Source organism: Pongo abelii, chromosome 1 (assembly GCF_028885655.2).
Source record: "Pongo abelii isolate AG06213 chromosome 1, NHGRI_mPonAbe1-v2.0_pri, whole genome shotgun sequence".
NCBI classification, from domain to species: Eukaryota; Metazoa; Chordata; class Mammalia; order Primates; family Hominidae; genus Pongo; species Pongo abelii.
In genome coordinates, this window is record NC_071985.2 from 170,137,501 (window position 1) to 170,158,168 (window position 20,668).

The 20,668-nt window shown below is 41.9% G+C and overlaps 1 long non-coding RNA gene across 1 annotated transcript in view; it reads left to right on the forward strand.

Moving 5' to 3' along the window:
* Window positions 1-20,105, forward strand: part of LOC129060356 (uncharacterized) — a 41,687-nt gene extending 21,582 nt beyond the window's left edge. The window contains exon 3 of the long non-coding RNA XR_008526981.1: window positions 19,885-20,105. This is a non-coding gene — a long non-coding RNA (uncharacterized LOC129060356). The remainder of the gene's footprint in view (window positions 1-19,884) is intronic.
* The last annotated feature ends 563 nt before the right edge of the window (window positions 20,106-20,668 follow it).

A 20,668-nucleotide genomic window follows, 5' to 3' on the forward strand; every position in this document is an offset into this window, starting at 1 on the left:
GACACATGGTGAGATGTCAGCAAAGGGTTTCTTCTCAAGTCAAAGAAAACCCATTGGAAATTACAAAGAAGATACCTGCTTGGATCCTGAGCTTGCATCTGAGCCTCGCCAGGCCTCAGGCGGGACTCTGCAGGGCCTGCCCACTCCTCGCCAACCTGAAGACAGTCTGCATCAGGGAGCGAAGCAGCGGAAGCACACTCCCATATATATTAATGAGATGAAGGAATGTGAAGACCCCAACAGAATCTGTTTATACATTATACATTTCTCTTGTTATTATTCAGCGTTGATTGAGTATCCTCAAACCTGTAAGCCTTTTGTAGAGTGGCCCGACAACTCTCAGTTACCTGCAGTCTACAGAAGAAGGTAAGTCAAGAAATAAATGAAAGCAGAGAAAAGACCCGTAGTTCTTATCGTAGCCCCGAGAATTCACACCGAAGCCTTCTTTTGGCTCAGCCATTGACAAGGACCAAGAAGGGATAGTTGGGCGCCAGGCTTTCAGTCCCATGAGGGCAGGGACTATAAATCGTTTCACAGCCGCTTTGCCAGTTTCTAGCATAGAAACCATAAACATTTGTTGAATGAAAGAAGAATGAATCACTTTTTTGTATGCTCACTCTGTGTCACAGAGTATTCTAAGAGTTTTACATATAGTAATGTTACTTAGTTCTCACAACCACCTTAACAGTGATACTATTATTGCTTCCATTTTCCAAGGAACAAAAGCACAGAGAGGTTAAGTAACTTACTCAAGGTTGCACAGCTACTAAGGACAGAGGCAAGAGTCAAACCCAGGCAGTGTGGCTCCAAAGTCAGTGCTCCGATGCGCTCTCCCCGTTAGCACCAGAGGCAGTAGAGCCCAGATACTTGCCTCTAGCCACCAGCTCATGTTGCCGAGCTTTAGAACTGTTGCTTCTTCGTTCATCAGTGCCAGCCCAGACTCAGAGGGACCTTTGACACCCCTCTCAATCTCACCTGCAGGACACTGGTGTCTACCTTAGTTGTCTGTGCTCCTGACTTGCACAGACTCTCAGGTTCTACTTTTCCTCCACTCTTACTAGATGTTTAAAAATTCTTTTTCCATTTATGATACTTGTACACATTTATCCTTACTAGATGGTGATGTACCACTCAACCTTCCCCTTCATCTGATTTATTGTCCATGTTCAATTTTAGATTCCTCCATTCCCTAAAAAATGCAGACTACTTAAAAGTGATCATCCTGATATCTTTACAACTGTTTATCCAATGCCAGGCCCTGTGCAGCTATTCCTTATTTCTATTCCTCATGAGAACTCAAGGAGAGGGGTGAACTTAGCCCCATCTGATAGACGTATGTAATGATGTCACCTGCCTGGGGTCAGCGCTGGTGTGTGATGGAGCCTGGACTCAGAGCCAGTGGGCCCAGCTTCAAGTCCATGACCTTCTCCCTACTAGCATAGTTGACCCCACTTCCATGTTCACCTGCCATGAAAAGCCCCCCAAAACAATGAAGTAGCCAAACCTTGGGGGATGGGACAGTGGATGGGGGTGGTAGAAGAAGCTAAACAAAGGGGCCTCAGAGCTCCCCAGCAGGGCTCAGTTTGGGGGAAATATCTGTTCCTTGACGCTTCATCAGCCACAAGGGCAAAGACCTAGGACAGGCAAGAGATCCGATCTGAACTCTGATATTAAAAAGGAGGCAGTAAGAACAGAGTGATCACTCTAAGCCTGTATATTAAATGTATTTTCCCTTTGTAAAAAAAAAAAAAATGCAAAAGTTATGTTTCAACATAAAGGCAGCCTGTGTTTCATAGCTATTCTAATTTATGGGCCGTACATTCCTGTGATTGTCTTGAACTGAATAGCCAAGTAAATAATCATCGAGAGCCACAGGTAAATCACTTGGAGGTGAACCAAGCCTGTCCACAGCTTCCAGAAATGGCACAAACATTATTTCCTAATTTTGCAGATTTCTTCATCTGAGCTCAGAAAACACCTTCTCTCGTTGGCTTTGAGGTTTGACACTTTTTTCCACTCACATCCTGAAGAGACAGCGACAAGGTGAAACGTGAGAAGTGTATAAAGCATTTTCAAGGATTCCCCGTCTAATTTGCCTTCTCAGTTCCAAGGAAATAATGCCATGCACTTCACTTCCCTGAGTATTTATTGTGTGCTACCAAATGACTAGAAATGGGAAGCGATGGGAGGAGTCCAGAGAGGTGGGAGATATGGACCACACTTTTACAAAGCCTAGAACTGGGTTGATTTTTTTTTATGGTGGCAAAATACACATAACATAAAATTTGCCATTTTAAGCGTTACAGTTCAGTGACATTAACCACATTCACATTGTTCTACAACCATCACCACCATCCATCTCCAGAACCCGTTCCTCTTCCTCAACTGAAACTCTATGCCCATTAAACATGAACTCCCCATTCTCCCTTCCCCAACCCCTGGTGACCACCATTCCACTTTCTGTCCCTATAAATCTGACTACTCTAGGTACTTCATATAAGCAGAATCACACAATATTTAACCTTTTGTGACTGGCTTATTTTATATAGTATGTTTTCAAGGTTCTTCCATGTTGAAGCACGGAGGACATGGTTGATTTTAAGCATATGAATGTTGAACCAATGGACACACCAACTCTCAGGCAAGTCAACCAAGAGGCAAATGCATATCCACATTCACTTGTGGTTGTTTTAAGGAAATTTGACTCTAAGCTGCAGCAATAAATCCCATGCATTTATTTAGATCCTGCTCTGTGCAAAGGCCCATGGGCAGCTGAAGCAGAAGTAGACACTGCATTTCAAGGATCTGAAATCCAGTCCAGGAGACATAGTGTGCAGATTCAAATCCAGGTATTCAGTGCTAAGTAACTTTAGGGTACAAATGAAAAGACAAACAGGAGTTTAAGAGAGGTCATTTCAGGCAGAGGTGATTGTGGAAGAGATGAATGTTAGTGGGAATTTGAAGGATGGGTAGAATCTAGTAAAAAGGAATGGCCTAGATAAAGAAAACATTCCAGACTGGCATGGGGTGAAACCATGTTTGACAGCCGACTGTCTTTTTCACGGTTTCATCCCCAGTGCCTGGTACCACAACAAACATGTGCCTCATGAATCAGTAAATGCAGAGCCCAGAGGTGAGAAAGCCCAAAGTGAAATTTGGAAAAAATGGGTAGATGGTCAGGCTTGAGAAGAGGGTCCCTAAAAAATGTTGCTAGAGATCAGGATGTGGAAAAACTTTGTCAGACTAAGAAGCTTGAACTTTATCCTGAGGAAAATAGGGAGGCATTGAAGATGGTTGATCAGGACAGTGACTATTCCACTCTTTCTAATCATAGGTGCACCAGAACATGAACACCCCCAGAGAAGCTTAAAGTGACCATAGCTGGGTAATGGAATACAGCCATCTTCATCAGGTTTATGCGGATAGGGCAACATCTTGTTTGGAAGTATCATTTTTTGGAAGCATTGTAAAGTGACAGTAGGTGGAGGAAGCTGCTAGCCAACAGACTAGGGAGGACAACATCCCAGTAATCACAAACAAGGGCAACAATGTAGCTGTTGAGATTAAGAGGAAACAGGCAGATCTTGAGGCCACGGTTGGAGAGAGGATTACAAAATATGTAGGGATCTTGAAACTCCTGGAGGACAATTGGAAGCCAGAGACAAGGACAAAGGTCAGGACTGATTGATCTCAGTGGCCAGCAAAGGAGGTTTAAAGGAAAAGAAGTTTTTTGCCTTGTAGAGTGTGAGGTTAGAATGAGAGACCAGGCTTCCCTATTCAAAAGAGAAGCAGAGCTTCAGGATTAAATAGCTGGAGAGATTTGATCTGCAGCAAGGCAAATGTGGACGGTGGAAAGGCATAGAAATAAATGAAGGTCATGAGAACCCAAGAATTATGGGGAGGAGAAATGAGAAGAGAGGAAGGGAGGGGTGGGGAGGCGGACAAAGGAGAGGAGAGGAGGAGACTGACTTTGCACTTAACAGAAACTCACTTCAACTGGTTTAAACCAAAAAGGGGCATTTATTACAAGGTCACAGGGATATTTCATGGAACCCAAAAGGGCAGCCAAGATCGAAAGAAGAACGGAACCAGGAACTGGAGAGTTGTCCAGAACTAGCAATTACTCTCTTTTCTCTTTCCCTCTCCAACGCCACCTGCACTTTCTTCTCTGCCTCTACACCTACTTTATTCTTGGCTTTCTCCACCATGCAGACGGAGGGTCACACCTCTGAATGCATAGAGGAGCCAGCAGGGTTACCTCTTTGCATGGAAAAGACCAGCAGAAACTAAGTAGTGGCCCTGAATCCAATTCCAAATGTCCAGGGTAGAATGCATGATTGGCCTCTTATCTAGGTTTAGGGTTCTCCTGGATTCCATCAGCCACAGGTGGGAGGTGGGGGTGGAGGGACATGGTGTAAATATGGCTCCTGAGCTCCACTCCCATGTGAGAAGGGCAGCTTTGAAAAGCAGATCCCACAGAAGGTATAGACCGAACCAAATCAGGCAGGAGCCGTGAAACCCTACCATGTAAGAAAGGACTGAAAGCATTGCAGCTGTTTGCTCTAGAGAAGAGAAGGCTCTAGCCACCATGAAAACAGTCTTCTGGTAGCTGAAGAGGTGCCTGCAGATGTGTGCATGATTCTGTAGGGGACGAGGTGGCCAATTCAACAGAGGAAGGAGAAGCATTCTGCCAGGGAGTGCTGCCAGTTCTGCAGTGGGCTGTTCTGGGAGCAGGAGCTTCCCACAGGTGCAAGGGGAAGCAGAGCTATTATTCCCTTAGCAGCAGGTGTTTTAGAGTGGGAATTCCAGCACCAAGGGAAGTCACATGCATGACTCACAGGCTTCTTTCAACGCTAAGGTTTTGTGATATTTCTTCCTAATCCCTCCACTCCCACCCCACCTCCTCCTGTCTCCTCTCTCTTTTATTTTACCCAGTCACCACCTAAATCAGGGGGTCTTATTTGGAGAGGACATCAGGAAGCCCAGGAGTGTCCTAAAATTAGATGCAAAATTGTAGTGGAGAGAGTTAGGACATACATGTAGATTTCTCAGAGAGAGGGTTCAGTCAAGGGGACCATGACCAAGAAGAGGGTGAAAAGCAATGACTGAAAAAGAAGTGCTTTGAAAGGCAGCTTACAATACTAGTGAAATAGAGAAACAGAGATGGAAGTAGGAAATACAACTCAAAAAAGGAGAAACCAGATATATTTTCTGAATACTAGGGTCTAACAGCTGCTATGATTAAATTTCAAGTTTAATTTTGAGCTTCCTGGCAGCCAGAGAAACCTAGTTTGTAGAGCTATAAGAAGCAGCAGTCCATCAAGGGCAATGAAGCTATTTCTAACCCTGACTTCTAAAAGAAATTTCCCTTCAAGCCAAAAATATCATAAAAGTAAATATAACAATTATAAAAGTAGTAACTATTATATTAGTATAACTACTATAAGTATTATAGTATTAGTATAACTACTATATAACTATTACTATTACTTTTATTACTGTTATCACTATTACTGTTAATTCAAAAGTAATAGTAATTACTGTTTATTCAAAATTACTTTGTGGCAGGCATGAAAGTAATTTTGTAAAGTAATGTGGCAGGCACATTATATATACCATTTCATTCAATCCTGACAGTAATCTATTAAGTAGGCACTATTCTTAAACCCAAATTACCAATGAGGAAATTGAGGCACAGCGAGGTGGACAGACTTGTACCCACATTTTCAGAGCTGGTAGAGAGGACACCCAAGCTGTGCCTGCCAGACCCAAGGGTCACACTCTTAGCCACTATAAATAACGCAAATCTTTAAAAAGAAAAGGAAAGGGCTGGGCGTGGTGGCTCACACCTATAATCTCAGCACTTTGGGAGGCCGAGGTGGGCGGATCACTTGAGGTCAGGAGTTCGAGACCAGCCTGCCCAACGTGGAGAAACTCCATCTCTACTAAAAATACAAAAAATTAGCGGAGTGTGATGGCAGGCCCCTGTAATCCCAGCTACTCAGGAGGCTGAGGCAGGAGAATCACTTGAACCTGGGAGATGAAAGTAGCAGTGAGCAGAGGTTGTGCCACTGCACTCCAGCCTGGGTGACAGAGCAAGACTCCATCTCAAAAAAATAAAAATAAGAAAAGAAAAATATCACCTGTGGCCCATACCCTCAAGCAGCTTTTAATCTAGCTGGGAGTAAAGACGTGCACAAACAAAACATTAAAAATAATAACTTTACCATCTTTGAGAATCTACAATGGTGGCTTTATTTTGGCTGCTCTGTATTATATGTGTTTTTCCTCGATTTTCCAAACAACCCTAAGAAGTATGTACTGTCGCCCCTCTGTTACTGAAGACTAGTCCTATCTGGGTCAAGTTCAAACTGCTCCACCTGGCTTTCAAAGTCCTGTATAATTTGGGTTTTTCTACCCAACATAATTTTCCACCACTGCCCCAGAGGAGGCAGCACATACCAAATGAAAAAGCATGATTCTATCCAGACTCTGCCACTTTCTCACTCTGGGACCTTGAGTGAGTTGCTTAGCCTGTCTGAGCTTCTAGTTTCCTCAATCTATAAAATAAGAATAATGATGACTACTCTTCAAGATCATAAAAGAATGCAAGATTTAAGAATAAGACTATATTATGCAGGGATCACAAGACAATTTGAGGGAGGGAGGAAGGGACCAGGTAAGAGAGGCTCCAGTAGTGATATGGTTTGGCTGTGTCCCCACCCAAATCTCATCTTGAATTGTAGCTCCCATAACTCCCACGTGTTGTGAGAGCAACCCCATGGTAGATAATTGAATCATGGGGGCAGTTTACCCCATACTGTTCTCCTGGTAGTGAAGAAGTCTCATGAGATCTGATGCTTTTATAAGGAGAAACCCATTTCATTTGGCTCTTTTTCTGTCTCTTGTCTGCTGCCATTTAAGACGTGCCTTTTACCTTCTGCCATGTTTGTGAGGCCTCCCCAGGCACGTGGAACTGTGAATTTATTAAACCTCTTTTTTTCCATAAATTACCCAGTCTCAGGTATGTTTTTATCAGCAGTGTGAGAACAGACTAATACAGGTAGTGATCTACGTATTCATTTCTTCATGCAGTCAGCAGACATTTACTGAGTCTCAATGGGCTTGCATCTGTGTTAGGCACCAGAGATCCAAAATGAATGTGCTTGGGGAACTTGCAGTCTACTGGGAGCAGATGGGGGCATGTTTAAATAAGGACAGTGCCTTGCATAGTGAAAAGTGGGTAGTGATGAAGGTCTGGAATGGGCAGAAGTGTGAAGAGAGTGTATGTGCAAAACTTTACTGGAAAAGCTGACAAGACTAGGTATCTGAGTAGACTCATGATGAAGGAAAAGATGAAGAAAAGTCTGGGTGGTGGAAATTGAGATGGGGAAGTTGGTTTGATTTGGGATAGCTTGAGTTTGAGGTGGTGTGGACATCTTTGTAAAAAATACCCAGTTGGCAATGACACGGACTGGCACTGGGGTGTGAGGAAAGAACAGGACACCTAAGTTTAGGAATAAGGACTAATAATGTGACCATTGCAATCATTAAAATGGCGAGCTTTCTGAGGAGTTGTATTAAGATTGAAGAGGAGACAGACAGTTTCATATGCATCAAAACTAACAGCAAGCTTACCTTTTAGCAAGTGTTAAAGGCATGCTACTGGGCTACTGGATCTATGTCCTGTTCTTAAATTTCTGTACCAATATGGATAATATCAGTGCTTTGTCAATAAGGACACCTTTGGAGGCATGAAGAGGAGGAGGAGACAACAAAGAAAGGGAATAGTCAGAGTGGCAGGACAGAAGAAAGGTGATTGGGAATTGTGCAGTATCCCAGGAGTCATTGTCAGAGAGACAAGATCAAGGTAGTAGCTGAAATTTTTATTTATTATTCATTTATGTATTCATTGTTTTGTTTTTTGGGTTTTTTTTTTTTTAAGACAAGGTCTCACTGTGTCACCCAGGCTGGAGTGCAATGGTGCAATCATAACTCACTGCAGCCTTGAACTACTGGGCTCAAGATGATCCTCCCACCTCAGCCTTTCATGTAGCTGGGACCACAGACATGCGCCACCACACCCAGCTAATTTTTTAAGTTTTCTAGAGACAGGGGTTTCACTCTGTTGCCCATGCTGGCCTCAAACTCCTGGGCTCAAGCGATCCTCCCCGCTTAGCCTCCCCAAAACTTGGAATTACAGGCATAAGCCACCATGCCCAGCCAATTTTTTTTTTTTTTTTTTTTTTTTGAGACGGAGTCTTGCTCTGTCGCCAAGCTAGAGTGCAGTGCCGCGATCTCGGCTCACTGAATCCTCCGCCTCCCGGGTTCAAGAGATTCCCCTGCCTCGAGTAGCTGGGTCTACAGGCGTGCACCACCAGGGCTGGCTAATTTTTTGTATTTTAGTAGAGAGAGGATTTCACCATGTTGACCAGGATAGTCTTGACCTCCTGACATCGTGATCTGCCCGCCTCGGCCGTCCAAAGTGTTGGGATTACAGGCGTGAGCCACCGCGACCGGCAATTTTTTTTTTTTAAGGATAAGAAAAAGCAAATTTTCTTCAGCAACAAATCAGAGAGAGAGAGAGAAAGAAAGAGCCCTATTTGTAAAGAAAACAGTCAGACTGTCGTGGGTTACGGAAACTGTTAGTGAAGACAAAATGGAGGTAGTTGGCATAAATGGCTCGCCTGAGAAATCCTACAAAGAAAGGAGAGGCACAAAATAGGGGGCAAATGGGTCATCAGGGTCAGGTAAACCGTTCTTTTCAACTGAGAGAAATCTCCTCCTTTGAGAAAGATGTTTTAATGTGGGGTACAGGGAATGTTCTAGAACCTACACCCAGTAGGCTCAATCTTCTTGTGCAAGATTAAATCAGGAAGCTTCTGACCAAAGCACATGAAAGAGAAATATTCTTAATCCTGGCCAGTAAGTTGAAGTTTGACAGTACGAACTCTTGGGGGCCAAATCTTCATAGTTATTTGTCTCTCTTGCTGGACAGCAGGAACAGAGGGGAAAAGGGAGGGGCAGTGATCTGGGTTTGGGGTTGACAACTGTCTGGAACAGGACTGAGAATCTGGAGTGTGGGTAGAGTTAGGTGTCCAGGCTGGAGGGTGAGAGCTTCAGGGGGATGGATGCAGTCACGAATGAACTCGATGAAGAAGGAGGTTTGAAGATTGTGGTCTAAGGGAGCTTCAGGAGGAGTGGGGGTAATTGATGGTTGTGTTAGTTTCCTTGGGCTACCTTAACAAAAGGTGCAAACCTGGCGCTTAAACAACAGAAATTTATTCTCTCATAGTTCTGGAGGCCAGAAGTCTGAAATCTAGGAGCAATAGCTCCTTCTAATGGCTCTAAATGGGGAGCCCTTCCTTGCCTCTTCCATCTTCTGGTGGCTGCAGGCGCCCCTTGGCTTGTGCCTGCATAACTCTAGTCTCTGCTTCTGACGTCATGGCCAGAAATCCTTTGTGTGTCCCAAATCTTCCTCTACTTTTCTCTTATTAGGAACAATTGTCATTGGATTTAGGGCCCACCCAGATAATACAGAATGATCTGATCTCTATATCCTGAAATTAATTACATCTGCAAAAAACCCTTTTCCCAAATAAACTGGATTTCCCTAGTTTCTTATGCATCAAAACCAACAGCAGGCTTATCTTTTAGCAAATGTTAAAGACATGCTACTGGGCTCACTTGATCTATGTCCTGTCCTTGAATTTCTGTACCAATATGGATAATATCAGTGCTTTGTTGATAAGTACAGCGTGTTCCATCGCTGCCACCTAACTCTTAACAAGCTATCTGAGCTCAGGTGCTTGTGTGAAGGTGACACTTGCCCTCACCAATGTCATCTAAGGAAATACCCATCTTCCCTTAAGTGTCTCTCCTCCCTGCCTTCACATATCAGTGCACTATAAATGATGATGAGGAGGGTTTGTAAATCAAGAAAAAGGCCCTGTTTTCAAGCACTCCTTAATTAGGTAGGATGGATACGGCATCCTAGTTCATTTGGACGGGACAGTGGGGAACCGTTCCATCTCCTGGATGTCCCCACCTGGGTCCTGCAGTGTTCCCAGGGTGACTGCTCTGTGTAAGGAGTTTATAACTTAGCTTCTTATTCCTTATGTCAAGATCGATAGGAATATTGTGCAGGTTGAGTCCATTACCAGGTTTTACAAAAAGGTTTGGAGATTCAACATGGAATTAAAATTTCTGTTTAATTATTTATACCTCACCGTGTTCTGAAAACAATTCAAGGTTCCTTGTCAGATTATATACAGTAGATCAGGGAAAAACAAATTAGAAATTGATGAGAAAAAAAGATGTAGGACTTGGAACCTGAAACTGAGCCAGGAGTGAGACTGTGACGCAGCAATGCATACCACAAAGTTCTGTCTGTTCACAATGGGTGGGATTCACGTTGGGATCAGAGAGCTCTTACAACCAGTGCAAAAAGAGAAACCTGATCAGTCACAGCATTTACAGCATCCAAGAGACAATATGCCCACAGGCCAAGTTCTTAGGAGAAGCCCAGTTAATCCTGAACTGAGAAAGACAGGAATTTCACCCAGGGTTCCTCATAATGAGGGTACTCTGTGATGAAATAAAGAGCATTCCAATAAAATGCCCACACAAGTGATGCCTTCTGTAAAGGTCTACTCCTTAGTAGAAATTTGCAGCACCAACAGCCCACCAAAGGGGAAGACAATAAACGCAATTCTTTGTGGGTTAACGTGATGTAACCAACCCAGTGCTGGTGTGGCTTAAATTAGGACTCAACTTTGGGGAAGGTTGACAGGTGGAAAATGTGGCTGGAAGAGAGAAGTGCTGACTTTAGGTCCCATTCCTCACTATTTAACATGTTGCCATGTGGGACGGTGATAAGAACTTAGGCTTTAGATGGAGATAAAAGTGAATCTGATCACCACCACTTAATAAGCGGTGTGTTCTTGATGTATCTGCACCTCGGTTTATTCCTCTATACAATGGGTGAAAAAATCCTTTTCATCGAGATCGTTATGAGTGAAAGGCAATGTAGATGCAGTGCCCAGCACAATGACTAGAACAGAACAAGTGTGTGATTAAGAGCAACTACAAAGCCTTCTGTCATGTCCTCAGGTGGTATAATCACCTTGGACAAGGTGAATTTCTTGGGCCTCAGTCTTACCTTCTGGCAAGGTATTGTAGAGTGGGTATTTCTTGAATTCCTTTTCATCTCTGGCATTCTGTTTCATGATTCTATGGCATTTCAGATAGAACTTTACATCAAAGAACATCAATACTAAAATTATGTTGTTGCTTTTATACAAATACTCCCCCTTTTAATTTTTTAAAGACAGAGTCTTCCTCTGTCACCCAGGCTGGAGTGCCATGGCATAATTTTGGCTCGCTGCAACCTCCACCTCCTGAATTCAAGTGATTCTCCTGCCTCAGCCCACCAGAGTGCCACCATGCCTGGGTAGTTTTTAGTATTTTTAGTAGAGATGGAGTTCCGCCACGTTGGCCAGGCTGGTCTCAACCTCCTGCGCTCAAGTGATCCGCCTGCCTCGGCCTCCCAAAGTGCTGGGATTACAGGTGTGAGCCACTGCACCTGGCTAATGCTCCCCATTTTAACAAAAGTCAGTATCATATGTGTGTTCTTAGAACTACTATAAAAGTGTGATAACTTCCAATAGTTCATTGTCGTACAATATAATCACAAGAAAGACAAAGCGGTGGGAAAGTCATAAATGCAGGTAACCAACACACTCCTTCAATGCCTCCCCATTGCCTACTGGATAAAATCCTGTCTTCTTAGCAGGAAGCTCCAGGGTCTTCAGCATGTGGCCACTGCCCACTTCTGCTGCCTTGGCCCTGACCTGGTCCTTTTCATGGTGAACTTTCAGTCTTAATGAACTGGTCGTGATCCAAATGCACCCAGTTTTCTTAAACTATATTTTACCCAAGCCAATCCCTATGTTTCAAATGCTTCACCCCACCCCTCCCAATGGCTTCCAGAAATCCACAAAAGAAGTTTCTAGATGGTTAATACTAACTCCTAATTTATCTTCTCTGGAAGATAGAGTGTCAAGGAGCAAAAATATTATTTAAGTTAATTTTTTAAACTTTGCTATGGTTTCCATTTGTCATTATTCCTTTAGCAATACCTATGATTTCTTAAATACAAAGTGCCAGGCACTGTCTTACATACATTATTTTTTCATTTCTTGCAACATTCTTGAGAGGTAATAACCATCCCCATTCTACAGATGAGAGAGCAGAGGTTAAAGGAAGCTAAGATATTTACCCAAGACAGAACAACTAAGAACCGGGTGTGGTGGCTCATGCCTTTAATCCCAGCACTTTGGGAAGCTGAGACAGGAGGATCACTTGAGGCCAGGAGTTCAGGACCAGCCTGGGTATTATAGTGAGACCCTGTCCTACAAAAACTACAAAAGTTAGTCAAGCATGGTAACATAAGCCTATAGTCCCAGCTACACGGGAGGGTGAAGTTGGAGGATGGCTTGAGACTGAGAGGTCAAGGCAGCAGTGAAGTGAGCCGAGATCTTGCCACTGCACTCCAGCCTGCGTGACAGAGCAAGACCCTGTCTCAAAAAAAAAAAAAAAAAAAATGATTAGGGAGTTGGGATTCAACCCAAGCTTCTGAAACCAAAGTCAATGCGCTTTCTACCATACCTTACTGCCCCCCAAAGGAGCAAATGGCATTTCCCACAAGGCTCTCTACCTGACAAGACAGATCAGACATGTGGAGCATAGCGACTACTGAGGAAATGAAAGATATTTTGAAAGTTAATGTATTCTGTTTTCTTGGTTCCAGAGAGGATTACGTCTAAACTATTTTTCCTAACATACATACACTCACACACGAGTTTATCAAAATCAGTTGGCAGTATTTATGGCAGCCACATCAGTTTGTTCCTGGAATGTGCAAGAAGTATGAGACCTTGCCCGGCCCCGAAAGAGCTGATAACCTCACTAAGGAAAGAGGACATGGAGGCCCACGATTCCATTAGACAAAGGCACTGATGCTGGAAATTGGGCGCCGAATTGTGTGTTGCAGATTATAATGTAACTCACACTACAGAGGAGGCTGGTCCAGAACCCAGTCTGGAAGCAGAACAGGTAGGGAACCTGCCCAAAATATGAGCAGGGCATCAGAACCAAAAGGATAATCCCTCCAACCCAAACAGAAAACCCAAAAAGAATGTAATTATAAAAAAGATAACAGATCTGTCCAAAGAAAGCAGGATATATTAACTTATGAGATACAAGTCTTCGTTCTATTTATTCTGCTATTTCTATAAATTTTGCATTGAAATAGAAAACACAAACTGAAATTAGAAGTGCCATCTTAAGGTGTAACCTTCCACTATTGTGTCTGAGTTATTCAAGCCTTTCCACACCCATTTTAGTGGCCTGTGCATGCACTGTTTTTAGATATTTATTGAGGGTCTCCTTGAAGTGCCAAGGAGCTGGCGAGGCACTGGGGACCCAGCAGTGAACAAAGGAAACGTTGTTTTGAGAAAATCACTGGTGAGACCCCCCAGAATGTGGCCTCTGCAACCCCTCCTATCTCAACTCCTACTTCTGACCCCCTGGTTCACTCTGCTCTAAACACATGGGTCTCCTGGCTGCTCCCTGAACAGCCCCAGCAACCGCACACCCCACCACTGTGCTGTTCCCTGGGCAGATACCTGCGTCGTGCCCCCGCTCCTCCTTCAGAGTTTGGCCCAATTGTCACTTGATTATGGAAGCCAGTTGTAACTCTCGCTCCTTGCCTCTTTCCATGCTTATCTCTAGAGAGCTAATCATCATCTAGCCCACCAGATGGTTTTCCTGCTTATTTGTTTATTGTCTGTTCTTGACACTGGAATGTAAGTCCCAAGAGGACCAGAATCTTTGTTTCGTTCACTTGTATTGAAGAATTTGTGTTAAAGCTCACTTGGGTTGAAGAATATTAATTTGGATTGAAGAGCACCTAGCACCTTATGGGTACCAAATAAACATTAATTGAATGCAAGATATTTATAGAATCTTAGAGTTCTCCAAATGACAGGGTCTGGAAAATTTTCCTAACGTCTTAGAGGAAAGATTCCTAAAACCGTACGGATTTGTTCTTTGAAATGACATCGATGAAATAAGGGACAATCTGACTCAGGGAATGAGAACAGGCCTCAATTAGCTATTGGGACCAGCCTGGGGCCTCCTCCAAGTTGTAGAAATCCAGAAGTCAAATCATTAAATCAACTATAGACCTACCATGTGCAAAGGAGCTGTGACCATAATCTGACCTGATTTCCCACATGTCACCAATTTTATTTCCATTCCCAGACTCCTGCCTCTACCTCCCAGCATCCAAACTCACAACAGACACTTACCAAAGCTACATATTGATGACAGAGCTGGAAAGCCATCCTGAACAGGGTGGGGAGGGAGTGGTGGAGTGCCCCAGGGTGCCGCCAAACTCTATTTTTGTAGTATAGAAGGCAAGCTAGTGATAAGGCCCTCAGGTCCCTATCTTAGCTGGCCCCATGACATAGGGAATGAACTTGGCTTCTTCGTGCCATGTCCCTGGATAAGAAGACAATCACTTACATTCCCTAATTCAAAGTAGTAAATCTCTTAGCCTGACATTCATATATTAACTTGTTTGGGTGATGTGGGAAGACCATATTAGGTTGAACCACAGAGTTGGCCATTCTTGTACATGAAAAATGATCCAACAGTGGTAATTCCATATGATTCATGAAGAAAATGGAAAACTATGATTTAGGTAACATTGGCTCAGGTGGATGTGCTTTTCAAACATGGAACCAGTGGTTTATTGGTCCATGCTCTAACTCTACAATTGAACTAAGCTCCCAGAAGGTGATAATTACTAACATTACTAACATTTATCAAGTGCCTTTGGGTCGGAAGCACTTTCACTAAAACCATTTTATCTGATCCTAAAATGAACAGTTAACCCCCACATTCATCTTACAATCAACTAACAAACATTAGGCACCTTCCAGTTCACAGATCAGTCAAAAAACTGTGGCCCACGAGCCAAATTTACCTACAACATGTTTTTGTACAGCCCAGAAGCCAAGAATGGGTTTTACATATTTAAACGTTTTATGAACCCACACACATACACACACAAGAATGTATGACAGAGATCATATGTGGCCAGCAATTTCTAAAATATTTACAATCTGGCCCCTTTACATGCAAAGTTTGCCAGTCCTGTTCTAGATGCCAGGCACTGTACTAGGCACACTTAATATGCTAATGCAATACGGTGAGAGTGAGCAGGCCTTTTAAGCTTCAGGCACAGTTTGGCACTGGTGTTGGGTGTGGCTACAGCAGGGAAAGAACTCAGAAAGCAAAGGTTCTGGTCCCTGTTCTGTGTCTCGCTCTTGCCATGTAACCTGGGATAAGCTCCCAACACTTTCTTAAGCCAGTAGCTTCTTCTATGATACGAGCTGTTGGAAAGAAACTTCCTTTTACTATGAGGCTATCAATTCCTTAGAACTAGCCCAGGGGCCCGGAAATGAGGACATGTATTCTAGTTTGAGGGCCTTTGAAAATCATGATGACCCAATTACTTTTCTTCTTCTTGTAAATTTAAGAATAACTTTAAAATGCTAAAAGGACAAAGGACAAGGGACAAGGATAGGGAGGCAACAGGTTGTGAGGGAAAAAGGAACACATCTTCCAGACAGGAAATCAAGGTGTCTCATCTCTGTTTTAGGTGACAAATGTAGAATTGCCATTTGAGGGGGTCAGAATATTGTTTTTAAGCAGAAAGTAGTTTTCCATGTTTGAACATCCACATGCAAAAAGAAAAATACCAGTACTATGGACCAAATACAAAGAGGGGAGGGGGATTAAATTTTTAAAATGCTCATGGCAATGAAAAACTGTAACTTCCAATGTGAACCAATTCATTGAGGCCTTAATATTCATTTGTTGGGAATGGAGGGGGCAGTAAAATCTGCCGTCAGAGCCAACTGGGGAGCTGCAGGCTGGAAAGGTCAGCTTTGGCTAGGGATGTGCAACTCCTCGACTTTGTTAAAATGATGGTATTCGACAGAAGTTACATCTGAGGTCAAGTGACCGCAATAACAGGGGACAAGGAGTGCTCTCAAATCATTCTCAGGAATGAAAATGACATGAAACTGACATAATATCTGAGGTGAGATGAAACTCAAATCCTCAGCAGCTGAACACTTCACCTACTGATGGGCAGCCTGACCCTCACCAATCTCATAATCATACCTGTGTCAAGAGGGGAACAGTCTTCAGCAACACAAGGCGCAGCTCCTGGCATTTTGGAGGGGAGAGAAGGCTTTGTCTCTGCTTCAGAAATGATGTTGTTAAAAGTTTCAATACTCAGCTTTAAACCTTTCAAATCAATATCTTATTAGAAAAATTGGATTCCACCTACATGCATAGAATCTCTTCCCTTATGTAATTTCTCTCAGCTCTGGGTATTTCTTGCCTGGCATTTTCAGCAGTAAAAGCTGTGTTTTAGTTCAATGACTATCTTCATGTTATTTAAAGCTTCAACCCAATTCCATTCAAACTGTAAGGGAAGTCTCTAATCTGGGTTAATCATCTAGTTTCAAAACTACCTTAGGGAATGGAGGATGGGTTGGGAAAAATGATGATTGATTATAATCTCTTTGCCCCCCAATACCACATATGAAAGGAGGGTGGTCTAGAGATTGTTGAATATGCTAACTCCTAATAAAGGACTGGAGAAAAGGAAGCCCATACTACATTTGAATTTAAAGTGAGTATTAAAATTAAAACCCCAAAAGGAGAAATATTGCATTTAGTCAGCTGTTACAAAAAATACTTCATGCTCTATCATCTTCCTTGTAATTGCTCTAATAGGAGGTTCAGTGTGGTAGACTTGTATTCCCAACTATTGGCGTGATGAAAGGAAGTTTTGGTGTCTATTTATTTTTTCCTGAAAAGAGAGAAGGGGACTCAAGGTGTGGCCCATTTGCATAAACACAACTGCCCTGTCTTTGGAAATATGCCCTGATTTCTTCCCTGCGAATACATTTAGGCACCCCAAAGCCAATAAATACAGTTGTCAGCAAGGGGATGAATCAGCATGTATTTAAATCAAAGACAGCAGTGAAAGACTGCATTAGTTCTGTTCCCAGGACCTGTCAAACCACAGAAGAGATTAAACATCTGACCCTCTTCATCCCCAACATTGTTCCACAAGAGACATTTCTGTCACTATTCCTGCCACTTGGCTTTCAAAGATGCCACAATGCCTAGGGCGACCTCTGCTACATTTCAGTGTTGTTTATTGATTTCTGACCCAGTGCTTAATAGTTTTCCCAGTCCCCCTGAATGGCTTTTGTAAGCAATGGGGTTTGTACATCTCACCGATCAATACCTTTTATATTTACAATAAAATTGAAACTGCTTCTGCTGGGGGCACAGCCCAGCATTTGTCATCCTTCAGCGAGGGAAAACTATGTCATTATCTGAATTAAAACATTTATTTCTGATTAAGAGAGTGTCCTATCTCATTAATTTTTCCCTTTCCAATAGAATGGGAATAGAACCCTATTGATTTTTGCACTTTTACACATCTCCACTGCTGGGAAGATAATTGAGAAGTTAGCCAGAATAAATGAAGTTTCGAGTCTAGTGGGCCAGCCAATACCTTCCAAATTCAAGGTGTTTTTATGAAGCTGGATTTTAATTTGTTGGCAAGCTGAAGCAGTGGGACTTATTCGGCTGAGTAAATTGGATTAAGAGTAGAATCGGCTCAAAGCATGTCTTGGGGAATGCTGAGGGCCTGGTTCCCCCTGGACAGCCAGAGCCTTGCTTTAGATTTATGCTAAGACAGCTTCCAAATTGCCCTCCTTCGAACTCCAGCTCGCTTCAGGAAGTGTGGATCACTGACCCAAAAGCCTATTAACTTGTGTTTCCCTTCCTCATGCCTGTGGCCTTAAAAACAACCAAGATCTAATCAGAGGTTGAACTAGACCTCCAGGTTGTCAGCACCAATTGATTACACTTTATTAGAATAATGGGACTAAATCCAAGCTTCATTAAAAAGAATTCCCTCCGCTTGGAACCCTTTCTTCCGCAGGCCTTTCAATTATAAGCCGTTATGGCACACATAGGGAATACTGCTCACTTTGATACTTTTCTCATTAGGAATTAAGAGTCATTTGTCCTTATTTCCATATGCAAAGCCCAAGCCTTGTCTGCTCCTAGAAAGGACAGAAAATGCACAGCCTCTAGGGTTAGAAGGACACACGGTCTACAGAGAAATTAAACCAGAGCTATCTTTGTTAATGTCTTAATTTGTTATCTTCTCTGTAATTTATTTGTCACTGGTCCATTACTTTTAACATTCACATTCACTTTTATGTATCTTTAATCCCTCTAGGAAAAACAGGTTACATCCTTGCATTAAAGGAGAATGGGAACCAGGTTAGAGCCAAAGATCTTCCAAGTTAGAGCCAAAGATTCTTCAAGGGAAAAAATTTACTAAATGCCTTCCCTGGTGACCTGAAAATAGAGATCTGCCAAGAGAAGAGCTCATCTAAAAACAAGACGGAGAACTTGAGTTCATGTTTAGAATGCCGCAGCTTGAGAGGAATGTGAAGATCATGTTTCCTCTTAGAAGTAAAAAGAAGTACTGAAAATTAAGGAAATTATTTATAGAGAAATGACTTCAAATTGGATTTATGGGACATAGGACAGCCTGAATTTGGGGGGGAGGTGGTGTGTATAGACCAAAAAGAAGCACTTCAAGAAGGCCCTAGTTACCAAAAAAAAAAAAAAAAAAAAAAAATTCAACACAACAGATTAAAAATGCTGTGGAAGTGAAGAACTTAATTTCTGACTGCATTTTAATGCATGGTCCAAAGTACCAAAGTATGCAAAGGTTGAATACATTCATCACAAACAGTTCTGTTTTCTCTCTTTACACCAATGAGGAATTACAGGATTACCAATGACCTTCCTCCCAATGAAGCTCTGTAATTATGGTCATTTATTATACAACTGAGATGAATGGATGGGATTTACATAGAATAAAAATATTATTTAACAGCTGCATTATTGATGTGTGAAGCATAATTTTAATTTATTTAAATGCTATAAATATATTGGTAATGTATTCTTTTCAAATTAACCTCCTGAACCACACACTGGCAAAACTTCAATTAATATTGCACTAAAATCTATTTTCTTGTGTTGTGTGGAACCATGTATGGCTAAAAAATACATACTGCTATGATCCCCAGCATACTTTACCAGTGTATTTTACTTCCTCCTTGATTCATGATTTCAGTTTGAAATTGAATTTCAATTGGAATCATTTAGAAAAATATATCTTCTCTTAAACAAAATATCCCTATTTAACTTTAAAATGGTTTTTACTATAAATTACAAATGCAATGATTTGAGGGGAAATTCTATATATTTATGTTCATTTGACGTATTGCAATATTTTTAAATATTAGGTATGTTTCCATTGAAATGATAAAATGGGAAAAACATTTAAACCAACAGCTCTATCTAATTTACTTAGCATATTAGCATAATCTCAATAAGCCTGCAAAAAAACCACTAGCTATACATTATGTTGAATCACTTGATACTGGAAGCATATTGTATGTCTATATGTGGAGATAGACTTATGTATTTTACTTCTGGATTTATCTCTTTTGTATTCTGTCCATTTGCTCCTGATTGTCATTATTCCATGCTCATCGACAGAAGAGTTATAGTTTGCAAAAACCTATCAGGTAGGCTGGACACTAGATAATTGAGGTGATGATCAGCCTCGGCAAAAGACAATTGATAGTGATAGTGTCAGAGGCTGCACCTAACAAGATCCGTACCCTTTGTCTCCTTTAGCCTTTCTCTGGAATGGACCGAATATGGAATAACATGGACATGTCTGATGTACATCTGGAGATGGGACGGCAGCGCATAATACTTCCTGGAACTGCGAGACGATGGGGTTGTCTTTTGACACTGAGGCAGGTTATTAAATAGAAATGTGAACTATTAAGAGATGATCTTGACCCTCAATACATTTTTATCAAAGTCAAAAAATATTTGACACCACTGAACAGATTATCACAGGCACAAAAGGGGAAATGCTTTATTATGGAAATGTGTACTATGTTCTTCAAAACAGAAGAATCAAAATATATGCATTTTTAAATGAATAACAGCTTGTAGGACTCCCAATGATTAACAGCAGTTGTACATTAAGTATGCTCTGAAATGATATTTGTAAACTGGAGGATTGACCAATCTTAGTGCGAACTTCCTAAATTAAAAATTAAATTTTAAATTAAATTTTAAAACAAGGATGATTTTAAGTTGCTTTTATGTTAACATGGATATAACAGAGCTTTTCCTAAGGGGCTTTTCAAATGCACTCTTATTTCTATTGAGGGCTGGAATTCTATGGGGATGAAGGAGATTTTAGGATACATATGGAAGCTTGTAAACGGAGATTTTTCCCCCATAGACTCTAAGGCACCTTCTAGATTTTTAGTAGACAGGTACCCTAGCCTCTCAGGTTGTTTTCCTTATAAACTGATCACCTGTTCCTGCCTTTTTTAAAATTGAGGGATCATAACTCTACACCTTCTACCTTCCCATATATTTATGAGTTTAAAACTGCATA